Here is a 12266-nt window from a genome sequence, read left to right on the forward strand (position 1 = left end):
TCTCTGCGGAGGAGCTCTCACTAATAGCAAGGAAGTGGGCGCTCTTCGTCAACCTGTCCACAATCACCCAAATTGCATCGACTCCCCTAGCAGTCCTTGGCAGTTTGGTGATAAAATCCATGGTAATCTGTTCCCACTTCTATTCGGGAACCTCCAACGACTGCAAATTACCATGCGGCCTCTGGTGCTCGGCCTTAACCCTATGGTAGGTTAAGCACCTCTCAACAAACCACGCAACATCCCTCTTCATACAGGGCCACCAATACTCCCTCCTCAGATCCAAATGCATCTTAGTGGCCCCAGGATGGATCGAGAATTTCGACCGATGAGCCTCTTCCATCAAAATGGTATGCGTCCCTCCCACAAACGGTACCCAAATACGCCCCTGAAATGTCATAAGCCCCCGACTATCGGTAACGAACTCCGATACCAACCCAACAACTTGCTCTTTCTTCTGGTTTTCCGACCTCACTGCCTCAGCCTGTGCTCCACGAATGGTGTCCAACATCGGAGCCATTACGATCAAACGCAAACATACACCTCGCAACGGGGCGCTCTCCGCCCTACGACTCAGGGCGTCGGCTACCACATTAGTCTTGCCCGGATGGTACAGGATCTCACAATCATAATCCTTAACCACATCTAACCACCTCCTCTGCCGCATATTTAGGTTGGGCTGATCCATCAAATATTTCAGGCTCTTATGGTCCGCGTATATCGTATACTGAACCCCGTACAGATAGTGACGCCAAATCTTGAGGGCGAACACCACTGCCCCCAACTCTAGGTCATGGGTGGGATACCTCGTCTCATGCGGCTTCAGCTGCCTCGATGCGTATGCTATCACATGCCCTCTCTGCATCAGCACCGCTCCTAACCCCAAGATTGACGCATCACAATACACCACAAAGTCCTCCATCCCCTCTGGGAGGGCTAACACCGGGGCTTCGCATAACCTTTGGCGAAGCGTCTCAAAGGAGGCATGCTGCTCGGGGACCCATGAAAAAGCGACACCCTTCCGGGTCAATCTGGTGAGTGGCACTGCAATCTTAGAGAAATCCCTGATAAATCTCCGATAATAACCGGCCAACTCTAGGAAACTCCTGATCTCGGAGGGTGACCTCGGCACCTCCCAACTCATCACCGCCTCAACTTTGGCCGGGTCAACCAATATCCCTTCCTGGTTAACGAGATGCCCCAGGAACTGGACTTCTCGCAACCAGAAATCACACTTGGAGAATTTGGCATAAAGCCTCTCCGATCTCAGAACTCCGAGGATCTCCCTCAAATGCTCCTCATGCTGCTCTCTAGATCTCGAATATACCAAGATGTCATCGATGAATACAATCACTGACCGATCCAGCATCGGCCTGCACACTCGGTTCATGAGATCCATGAACACTGCCGGGGCATTGGTGAGCCCGAAAGGCATCACCACAAACTCGTAATGCCCATAACGCGTCCTGAACGCTGTCTTCTGGATGTCCTCATCTCGCACCCTCACCTGATGATATCCAGACCTCAAGTCGATCTTGGAGAACCAAGATGCTCCCTGCAGCTGATCGAACAAATCGTCGATCCTCGGCAACGGGTAACGGTTCTTGACCGTCAGCTTGTTCAAATCCCGGTAATCAATGCACATCCGGTGTGAACCATCCTTCTTCTTGACAAAAAAGATAGGCGCTCCCCACGGCGAGCTGCTCGGCCGAATAAACCCCTTTCCCAGCAGCTCCTGAAGCTGCGAGGACAACTCTTGCATCTCTGGAGGTGCAAGGTAATAAGGCACCTTGGCGATAGGCACGACCCCCGGGACCAAATCGATACTGAACTCCACTTGCCTCACGGGAGGCACACCCGGCAACTCATCTGGAAATACATCTGGGAACTCACGCACTATCGGAACCTCCTCAACTGACCTTGGCCTCTCGGAATCAACCCGCGTATCCATCACATACGCCACAAAACCCTTACAGCCCTGCTGTAGACACTGCCTCACCCTAGCGGCCGAACAAAACGCTGACCCAGAACGTGTACCCTCGCCGTACACCGTAAGAACTCCCCCACTAGGGTCTCGTATGGTCACCAGCTGTCGCTCGCAGTCAATAACCGCACCGAATCTACTCAACCAGTCCATGCCCACAATGACACAGACATCACCCATCGCAATAGGAACCAAATCAATTGGGAACTCAACACCAAAAATCTCGAATACGCACCCGCGGATCACCTCCGTGGCATATATCACCCTCTCATCAGCTATGGAAACTCTCAGAGGGCGACTCAGCGCCTCGCGACTAACACTGATATGCTGACTAAAAGCCAAAGATACAAAAGACCGACTCGCACCCGAGTCAAATAAGACCAAGGCAGGTACAGAATTCACAAGAAAAGTACCTACGCATAACATAATATAAGCATAATATCTCAACATCAAAATAAATACACGAAAGAATACATACCAGCCACGACATCGGGCGCTGCGCAGACCTCCTCCGCGTTCAACTGAAAGGCTCTCCCTCGTGCCCTCGGCGCCTCGGCCTTCACTGGCCGACTCTCGATAGCTCTGATGGCGGCAGGGGCAGATCCCTGAGGTGCTCCTGAGCTGATCCTCGCAACTGCGGACACTCCGCCTTCCGGTGTCCGATCTGGTTGCAGTGAAAACACACTGCAAACCCCTTGGGGCAGTCCTTATCCATATGCCACTCCTTGCCACACTTGTAGCAAGATCCAGCTCTACAAACTCCATCATGACCCTTGCCGCACTTTCCACAAGTGCGGCCCTTCTGGCTCCCAGATTTAGGATCAGCGGGCTTGGCCCGCTTGGCTGCCGGCTGGGACTATGCCGGTCGCCGATCCCTCCCCTGAGACTCCGCCTCCTCCCTGGCCTGAGTCTCTAGCTCAATCTCCCTCTTTCGGGTATTTGCCTGAAGTTTGGCAAATGTCCGGTACGAGGAGTTCGCCATGAACTCCCGAATGTCTCGCCTCAAGATACTCAAATATCGGCTCATACGTGCCTACTTAGTGGACACGTGCTCAGGGCAGAACATCGCCCTCTCGTGGAACATCCTGGTAATCACCGTAACAGACTCAATACCCTGCTTGAGGGTCAGAAACTCATGGGCCAAACGCTCCCTCTCCACCTGGGGAACGTACTCATCTCGGAACATGGCAGTGAACCTCTCCCAGGTCACTGCCGCAAGCTCAGCAGGCGAAAAGTGCGCTGTCACAAACTTCCACCAGTCCTTCGCTCCCAAGCGAAGCTGGTTCAGCGCGAACCGAACTCTCAAATGCTCAGGAGATGAGCAAGTGAAGAAACACCCCTCTATGTCTGAAATCCATCTCATAGTCGCCACCGGGTCCTGGGTACCATCAAATTCTGGCGGTTTTGTGTTGCTGAACTCTCGGAACAGCAATGCATCACCACCCTGCGGCCTCGCAGCAGCAACAACTGCAGTGGCCGCCGCAACAGCAGCCTCAGAAAGAGCAGCATAACGCTCGTCGAAAGTCTCAATCAACGTGGTCTTAATAGACCCGAACATCTCTGGTATCTCTGCCCTGATGGCCACAAGCACCTCCTCGTGGATGATCCGGCGGATCTCCTCATCACTGGCCCCACTGCTCTCAGGCATAAGACGTGTCCTCACCATGATCTACCTCTGAAATACAACATACGATAAATTAGAACTCACTCGAGCATACTCACACTCGACAACTCATCCCTCCTTGATCCTTGGCATTCCGAAGATTCTTATTTGAACTGTACACCGCCCCGGTGCTTTCAGTAGTACGGGCCCATTACTACCGTCCGCACCGTTTCAGTATACACCCCAAATCCTCCTCTTCGGATCCCAAGTTCCAAGTACTCTATCACTCTCTAATAGATCTCTCATAAGCTCCTCGTTGCTAACTATTCACTCTCAAGCATCTCATAGCAGCTCACCTCTCCCTAGGCTAAGGCATCACAAATCAGGGCACTCTAGTTCTAAGAGGAATGCCTAGCCCACTCTAGTAAGAGAATACATCAGATCAATCTCATAAACATATAATATAAGGGTATTTTGGGAAATCACCGTTCGGGCGCTGACTGATTGTACACACGTTTCTGCTCTGAGTTTCTCTAAAAATCTTTTACTTCTTTTAGAAAATTTGGCTCTCTTTTGAAAATACTTTCCAAATCCTCAATTTGAGTTCAAATACTCCCGAAGCTGTACCCGAATCCCTCAAACCAAGGCTCTGATACCAACTTGTAACACCGTAAATTTCAAACAATTTTTCGCATTTTATAAAAACCATAATTCATTCAATATTCATAAAACATCAAAGTTTGAAACTCAATTTATGCCATATAAAAATCCCAAGATCTCATAACATAAAAATCCCGTGTGTGTGTACTGATCAAGCCGGCGCCTTCCCATGGTCATCACTAGTACCTGAAACAAATAACACCATACACTGTAAGCACAAAGCTTAGTGAGTTCACCAAACACTGCATCACAAAACTCTGTGGGTTCGTGCACCCAAACTCGAGGCTATAACTCTGTGGGTTCGTGCACCCAAACTCTGTGAACCCTCAGGTTCTAACTCTGTAAACATGCACAGCATAAATCACATAGAATAATGCAGTGCAACACATAACACATATATAGCATACAAACACTGCATCACAAAACTCTAGGTACCTACTCAAGGTAAAGTATAGTGAGAAGACTCACCTCGCGTATCTCGATAACTCGTAAATCCCTAAAATCACTCATGCTCGATCCCCCGAGCTATAATCCTCCTATAATACAAGATATCTCTAATTAACACTTTCACAACTAAGGTTGACTAACCCTATCAAGTCAACACTGGTCGACTTTGGTCAACGGTCAACTTTGACCGGACTCGGCGAGTGCACCAAAGCGACTCGGCGAGTCTATACGTGTTCACTGACTCCCTCGGATCCTCTCTTGACACGTCGAGTACTTCCCTAACTCGACGAGTTCCACCTGGCATGAATCGCGGGGCCACCACGATTCAACTCGCCGAGTCTCAAGAACAACTCGGCGAGTTCCGGCTTGACTCAGCCCCATACTGACTCTCCTGACTCACTGGGCCATCCCCCAACCCGGCGAGTCTACTCGCTGAACACTTTACGTGAAACCCCAACCCTACTCGCCAAGTCTCAAGAACAACTCGGTGAGTTCATGCCATGCACAAACTCTATTGACCTTTTGAGGTCATATCTGCTTTCCCAAACCATAGATTTGGCCTTCCCAAGCATAAATGTCACGTAAAGTTTGAAACTTGATGCTTGTATAACCCCCACAAGGCATCAAAAGGAGATTTGGTCCCAAAAATAACCACCTAGGTCCAATGACTCCATAATAACCCAAAAAGCTCCAAGGGTTAGGGTCTCTGGACCTCTTTGAGTCCAGATCCAAGGCACAAACTCGAAGAGGGACCATTTGCTTCACATAATCACTCTCCAAAGGGGTTATAAAACCCTAACTCTAAAGATCAACCCTAAAACTGAAGGAGATTCGAACCATTACCTCAAAATGAAGCCTCTGGACTCTGGATCTGCTAGAATCCCACCTCCTCCTTGCTCTTTCCACCTTCTTCTTGCTAAACAAGGAATACAAAGGCCCAAAAGTGACTTCCTCTCTCCCAAAACGAATTAGCTCTCTTAGGGTTCTCTCAAGGGACTGGTAGCCGCAATGGGAGGCTATAAGTGCCCTTAAATAGGCTCCAAACCCGGGGAATTAGGGTTTCATTAAACAGCGTGGACTCGTCGAGTCCACTCCTTGGACTCGCCGAGTCCACACGCGAAGCCGCGTCCAAAACCGCGATCCTACTCGGCGAGTTTGAGCTCTAACTCGCCGAGTCTCCTCACAAAATACCAAAAAAATATAAGAATGAATAATACCTGGGAATCCGGGCTGTTACACAAGCTATATTATGGAAGAAGGTAGATATTGTTTTCTTCTTCCTAACAACATACATTCACACCTCTCAACACCACCATAGGCTTTGATCATTTCCTTTATTGTCCACCTCTCTGTTAAGCTCCACTAAAGGCATGTCGACATCACCACTAACACGCCAACCTCTTTCGTCGATATCAACAACGGTCACTGCTACGCCATCTCTGACTCAACATGGTCTTCACCAAAACCAAACTTTTCGACCCCAATCACCTTGTCCATGTTTTCAATCGATCGATTCATCAAATTGATACTACTCAAACCCTAAAATCTTTCTTTATTCTCACTATGCTTCTCTGTAACTCCAGTTAGTCAAGACATGATAGTATTATGTTGTGGAAAATGATTAGAACCAAGGTTCTAAAAGGCGTGAGGTGTGGCGTGGCGGCAAGGCCGAGCCTCAAGCTTAACGAGTTATGGCGAGCCATGGCGTTTTTCAAGGCGTGATGTAAGGCGGCGATTTTGTATTAATTTATAATTATATTACCACATATATATATATATATATATATATATAGATTTATATCAAATATAACTAGTTTTTAGAAGTGTTACATCAACAAATAATAACCAAAAGTTAACAAAAACACAATACTTGTATGTCCGATTAGAAAAGGTCTAAAAAAAGAGCAAAAAAAGTGTCTCAAACGAAAAAACATGCGACATAACACGATCTTTGGTGTTGGGCACTTGATGGCCATGTAAGATCATAAAATTGGAAACTTTATGGTCAACGACATCATTTTGGACTTAGATTTTGAAATTGGACTTAAGGGCTTAAGGATTAAGCTCTTAATGAGTAGATTGGCAGTCAGTTGCGTACGTTGGGCGTACAAGGCGTACGACGTGCGTACGTTGGGCGTACAAGGCGTACGACGTGCGTACACAATCAACAAGCATGTACCTAGTCAACCATCGAGTACGCTGGACATACAGATGAGTATGCTGGGCATACTCAGTTGGGTTGACTTAGTTGACTTTTTGGAATTTTGAGTTTTACCTGAATTTGAACAAATTTGATCTAAGGGTATTTGGGTATTTTGGATTGTGTTTAAGAATTGGTCATTCGGATGGATAGGTGACCTATAGAGGGGTGTTCTCAACCAACCTTGGGCTTTGACTTTTGTTGACTCCGTTGACCACCGACTTTTGACCAAGTTTGACTTTAGGTCAAACTTGAGGGTTTTAACTGGTGAATAAGATTTTATATGGTTCTAATGTTAGTGGATTTGCGGGAGCAAGCAATGTATCAGGGAGCGTATCACAATGTTCTCCGGTTCCTTCATTTCAGGTGAGTTTCACTTCATTGTACCGTAGGTCGAAGGCACCAATGTCAGCCCACTAGTTCTGGTTATATGTTAATAGAAGGATGCCTTACGGATTGTATATAGTCATGTAGGATAGACTGAGGACTCTTGGTCTAGGCTCTCTCACATGTTCCTTGTTTCGTTGTGGTTCTAGAGTAGCACCACATGTCCGGGTGGCTATCTTACCTCTAAGTATATATGGTTATCTATTCTTGGTGCGGTAATATTTAGTATGTTGCTATGTTGTAGTGACCTGCTAGATCTATATCCTTGTATCGAGTATGTTACTATACTGTAGTGATTTGTTAGATCTATATCTTGGTGTGTAGGATGTTGTTATGTTGTAGTGATATGTTAGATCTGTATCCTAGTATGTAGGATGTTCCTATGCTGAAGTGATCTGTTAAATTGTTATCCTGGTATGTAAGATGCTGCTATGCTATAGTGATCTGTTAGATCTGTATCCTGATATATATGATGTTGTTATGCTGAAGTGATCTGCTCGTTTGCTATGCTAAAAGACTATTATTTAAATAGGAAAAAATGGTGAAGTAGGTAAGGTAAGGTGAGGGGGTGGGGTTGGGGGTGTATTTATTTAAGTAAATAAAAAAAATCAAGGGCAAAATAGTCTTTTTAGGTAAGACATGGATCAAACACGTAAAAAAAAACAAACAGTAGGGACCTTTCGAGCTAAAAAACAAGTTAGGGACCAAACATGCAAATTACCCTAAACCATAGGGACCATTGGTGTAATTTACTCTAAAATTAATTTTCGGTGATTTTCGATTCGATCTTCAACGATAGATGATTTTAGTAGCTTGAGACATTCTGAAAGTAATTATGAATATGATATCTTTAATATACATTATAAACATAAGATTACACACAATTGGTCCTTAATACATAGCGGTTCGTGGTGGTTTGACCATCGAACACTGACTAATTTTTACCAATTGTTACAACAGCTGCCACACAGTGGCAACCCTTGCCCACGTCGTGGCGGTCCAATAAAATATATGTGCTTTTATTTAATCCCACGCTGTGGGCATCCTTGCACCATGTCGTGCCATAGGTTTTCCCCCAAAATTCCATCTTTACCTCCTAAAAATATAAAGCTAAACTAGTCTTGAACACGGGTGTTATAAAGGTCATGATTTCTGATCAATATACTTACACAACACTCATAGATGGGCTATCCAAAGCAAAAAGATTGGAAGATTCAAATATGGTTTTAGAAGATATGTATATTACTTTTTTTTGTGGCAAATTTTTGTGATGATTAGGAAATTTGTGAGGTAGTGCTGGTTGTGATCGTGGCAAAAAGAGCAATACGGTGGTGGTGTATGGCTACATGATGGGGATTTGGAGACCCTAAAAGCGTTTCAGGTTGCTTCTATTTAAATAATCAATGAACCAGATAACTGTCTTAATTGAAATAATATTATTTTATGTTCAAATCATGGTTTCTACATGTCTCCTACTCAACTATAAATAGAACCTTATACTTTGGAATTTTCAAGTACTCTTTTCTTAGATACTAGATCCAAAAATTGATCCTCTCTCGCCTCTCTCCTAATCTTTCTATGGTTCTTGTGTTGTGGGTGTGAACCATTAGAGGCTCGCACACAAATAGAGCTTGTTTTCAAAGATAATTCTAGATTGCTTTGTTGGAATCAAAGATTTGTTTACAATAACAAATAAAAGGTATGCAATTTTGTGAATTTTGCTTTCCATTAGGGTTTAGAAGATTTGATGTTCAATAATATGTTGCTTAAATAGTGTTATGACATAGATCAAAGTAGGTTGCACGTACCCTTAAGAATATAATGATTTTTCCGTATTATTACATGTAAAACCTATCAATATCTTATATAAGTTAACAATGACAAAAATATGATTAAAGTCACCAGATATATTCCTCGTTTGATATGGTCCTCAAACATAAGATTTCATGAATATAGCATATAATATCCTAAAAGGAAACCTATTATAACTTTTCAAATGGTAAAAGTAATATGATTATTTGTTACATGTTTTTTATTCATTTGGTGATGATATTACTAGCTTATTAAAAAAATCTATTATCACAATGTTTTTTCAATCTTATTCATACAACAAGGAACAATGCCCAAATTATTCATAAATAAATTTCATTAAAGTATATTTCTGGTATACCCGAAAATACCCAACCCGAATCATCAACCCGGATACCCGAACTATAAGACCCGAATTGTAAATAGTTTAGGTTTCGGTTCATATTATTTTATGAAAAAACTCGAATTACCCGAAGCTCGAAAATTACCCAATGAACAGACCTAATTAGCAGTAGTGATTAGTAGTAGATAATAAGCAATAAAGAAAAGATAAAACAAGGGAAAATTAGTCCTATGCTAAAAGCATAACATCTAAACGGTTAGATTTTACAATGCAGGGACCACAAGTGGTAACAAAACCCTCCATAGGGATCACCCATGACAAAAAGCGAATAGTAGGACCAAAAGCGCTATTTTGGCAAAACCATAGGGACCAAAAAAGTGTTTTACTCTAAAATGAATTAAATATATATTAAATAACGGAAATATGACCAGATCTTGTATCAGATGAAAACGAGGAAGTTCGAGTAAAGCGAAAGACGGAAGAAGGAGAATTCATGAAGTAAATCAGTGAATTGAAAATCATAGTACAGTCGTTTTAAGCATATGGCTTGTAATATTGAGGAGAAGTCATTCTGGGTTGAACTGGGAGCCGATTTATTAGTCGAGGTACGTTGATTATATATGTAAAGTTTGCTTAAGTTGTGTTAAATTAATGGTTGTAAGATGATTAGTTGTTGGGATGTAAGCTAAATCAAGACATAGAACTAACTTAGAAGAAAGTTGAGTTGAGATTGTGTTTCCTGACCTAATTTTGTCAATTTCTCGATTAAAATGGGTAATGGTGATTTGAGTGAATTAGGCAATGTTAAGTAATGAAATTGAGAATATTATATATTATGCTAAAACTATGGGATGATGTCAACTTAAGTAAAAAAGAATCAACTAAATGATGAGGTCACGTATTGTGTTGCAGGTTTTCCATATCTCAGTTACTTGCAACAATATAATTTCTTCCTTTAATTTGATAACATTAAAAAGATTGGGGTCCCACATTGACACAAGCTCACCAGATCTTTCAATTGCCTCAGCTACTGCATAATTGCATGTTCTTTTTCCCCAGCAAAAGTAACCTGATTTTTAAGCACCATGTTTCTAACCCAAGCTCTCTTAAAATCCTTCTCCACTCCATTTATATTGATAGATAAGCACTCTAACATTGTTTCTTTTTCATTTATATTGGATTCAGAGAGTTTTGATCCCCAGACACTTCAAATACTCTTTCTTTTACTTTCCCTGAAAACATCTCCTGCTTACACTTTTTTCCTTTGAGGTTGTGAATGTTCTTCATTTTGCTTTCCTTATTTTATAAATGTAGTAATGCTTTGTTGACAATCACTTTCTTCAAACCAAACTCCACCACACTATGTGCTCTGGACCATTGGGATCACCCTCAAAATTTACAAACTTTTCTGTTTGGACCAACTTTATCTTTTTTGCTCATAATTAGACAGGTTATTGTAATTACTTTTAAAAACAAGTAAGAAAGCATTGAGTCAGTATAAGTAACATAATCAACCATTCAATGTTACATTCCTATAACACTATTAGTTACCAAAATATAAGCATATCTAGTAAGTAAGACAAGAGAATAAAAGAATGGCATCAATTAGTAGAAATGCTATATATAATTATAATGTTTTGCTGTTGATGAGATTGAATTCAATACCTAGACAATGCCTCTGTAGTACGTACATTAAGTTTCAATTTGGTTTAAGAAAGGGAGGGCTTGAATTGAGATATGGATTAGTCTTTAGTGGAATGTCTTTGAGCATTCTTTTTGTTATGATTAAGTAGGTTATATTATAAAACAGAGCAACAAATTAAAATTTTCAATTCATGTATCAGGTGAAAACATTGCAAATAGGCATCTGGCGAATGTCAAAGATTTGGTGATAGCTTCAAGAATGCAAAATCCATTTTAATTGGGAAGGTAATTTCTTGCAAGAGATATAATGGTTATTAATTTTTAAATATGCCGACCACTGGGCTTTGAAATTCTACATGTTAATTACTTTACTGTAGGTTATACACACATTTTAGCTATCCAAAACATTCTAATTTTGTAGGGTTTTTTTATCATTATATTTATGTTGGTCCAACCTACAGAACGTGAAAAAGCTTTTATGTATTCATTATCTCTTGTGTTATGATGCTTTCCTTGTTTCTGTAATTTTAGTTTTTCCCTTGGTCCAACCCTTTTGTATTATGTGTTTTGAGGGTGTATATATATATATATATATATATATATATATATATATATATATATATATATATATATATATATATATATATATATATATATATATATATATAAAACGACTAACCTTGCCCTTTACTTTATTTGATTTGTTTCTTTAGGTCATTGAAGATGCATCATATATTATACTCATAACCATGTTACAGGTCATTTTTTTTAACTCGAGTGGGTGATTTTTTCTATGTGAACCTCATAATAGTTGAAAAACACCATGTCTTGTATACACCACACTTTAATAAAATAATCAAATAAACAAACCGAATGTTTCCTGTAATTTAGGGAACCCAAGTGTCAGAGATATAACATAAACTTTGGGGGCTACTTTGTGGACTTTAAGAATCATATGTGAGGTCTACCGTGAAACTATTTAGAACTATTATGTACTATTGGCCTGCTAACATATTCACAAGTTCGTGTATCATTTCCCACTTAAATATGTTGAAATAATAATGTAGTTTTTTAAACTCACAAGTTCATGTATCATTCTTGACTTCAATACATAAAAATAATAATAAAGTTTTTAAATAATGTGACTCAGGAGATTGTAAGTATTAGATTACACTTTGAATAAGTTTTAAAT

The 12266-nt window shown here is 41.5% G+C and overlaps 1 long non-coding RNA gene across 1 annotated transcript; it reads left to right on the forward strand.

Annotated features, from left to right (window-relative positions):
• The first annotated feature begins 8371 nt into the window (after window positions 1-8371).
• On the forward strand, window positions 8372-11633 carry LOC128127543 (uncharacterized). Its single transcript, XR_008225423.1, has 3 exons — window positions 8372-8659; window positions 9874-10035; window positions 11275-11633. It is a non-coding gene; the product is annotated as an uncharacterized LOC128127543 (long non-coding RNA).
• The last annotated feature ends 633 nt before the right edge of the window (window positions 11634-12266 follow it).

Source organism: Lactuca sativa, chromosome 8 (genome assembly GCF_002870075.4).
Source record: "Lactuca sativa cultivar Salinas chromosome 8, Lsat_Salinas_v11, whole genome shotgun sequence".
NCBI classification, from domain to species: domain Eukaryota; kingdom Viridiplantae; phylum Streptophyta; class Magnoliopsida; order Asterales; family Asteraceae; genus Lactuca; species Lactuca sativa.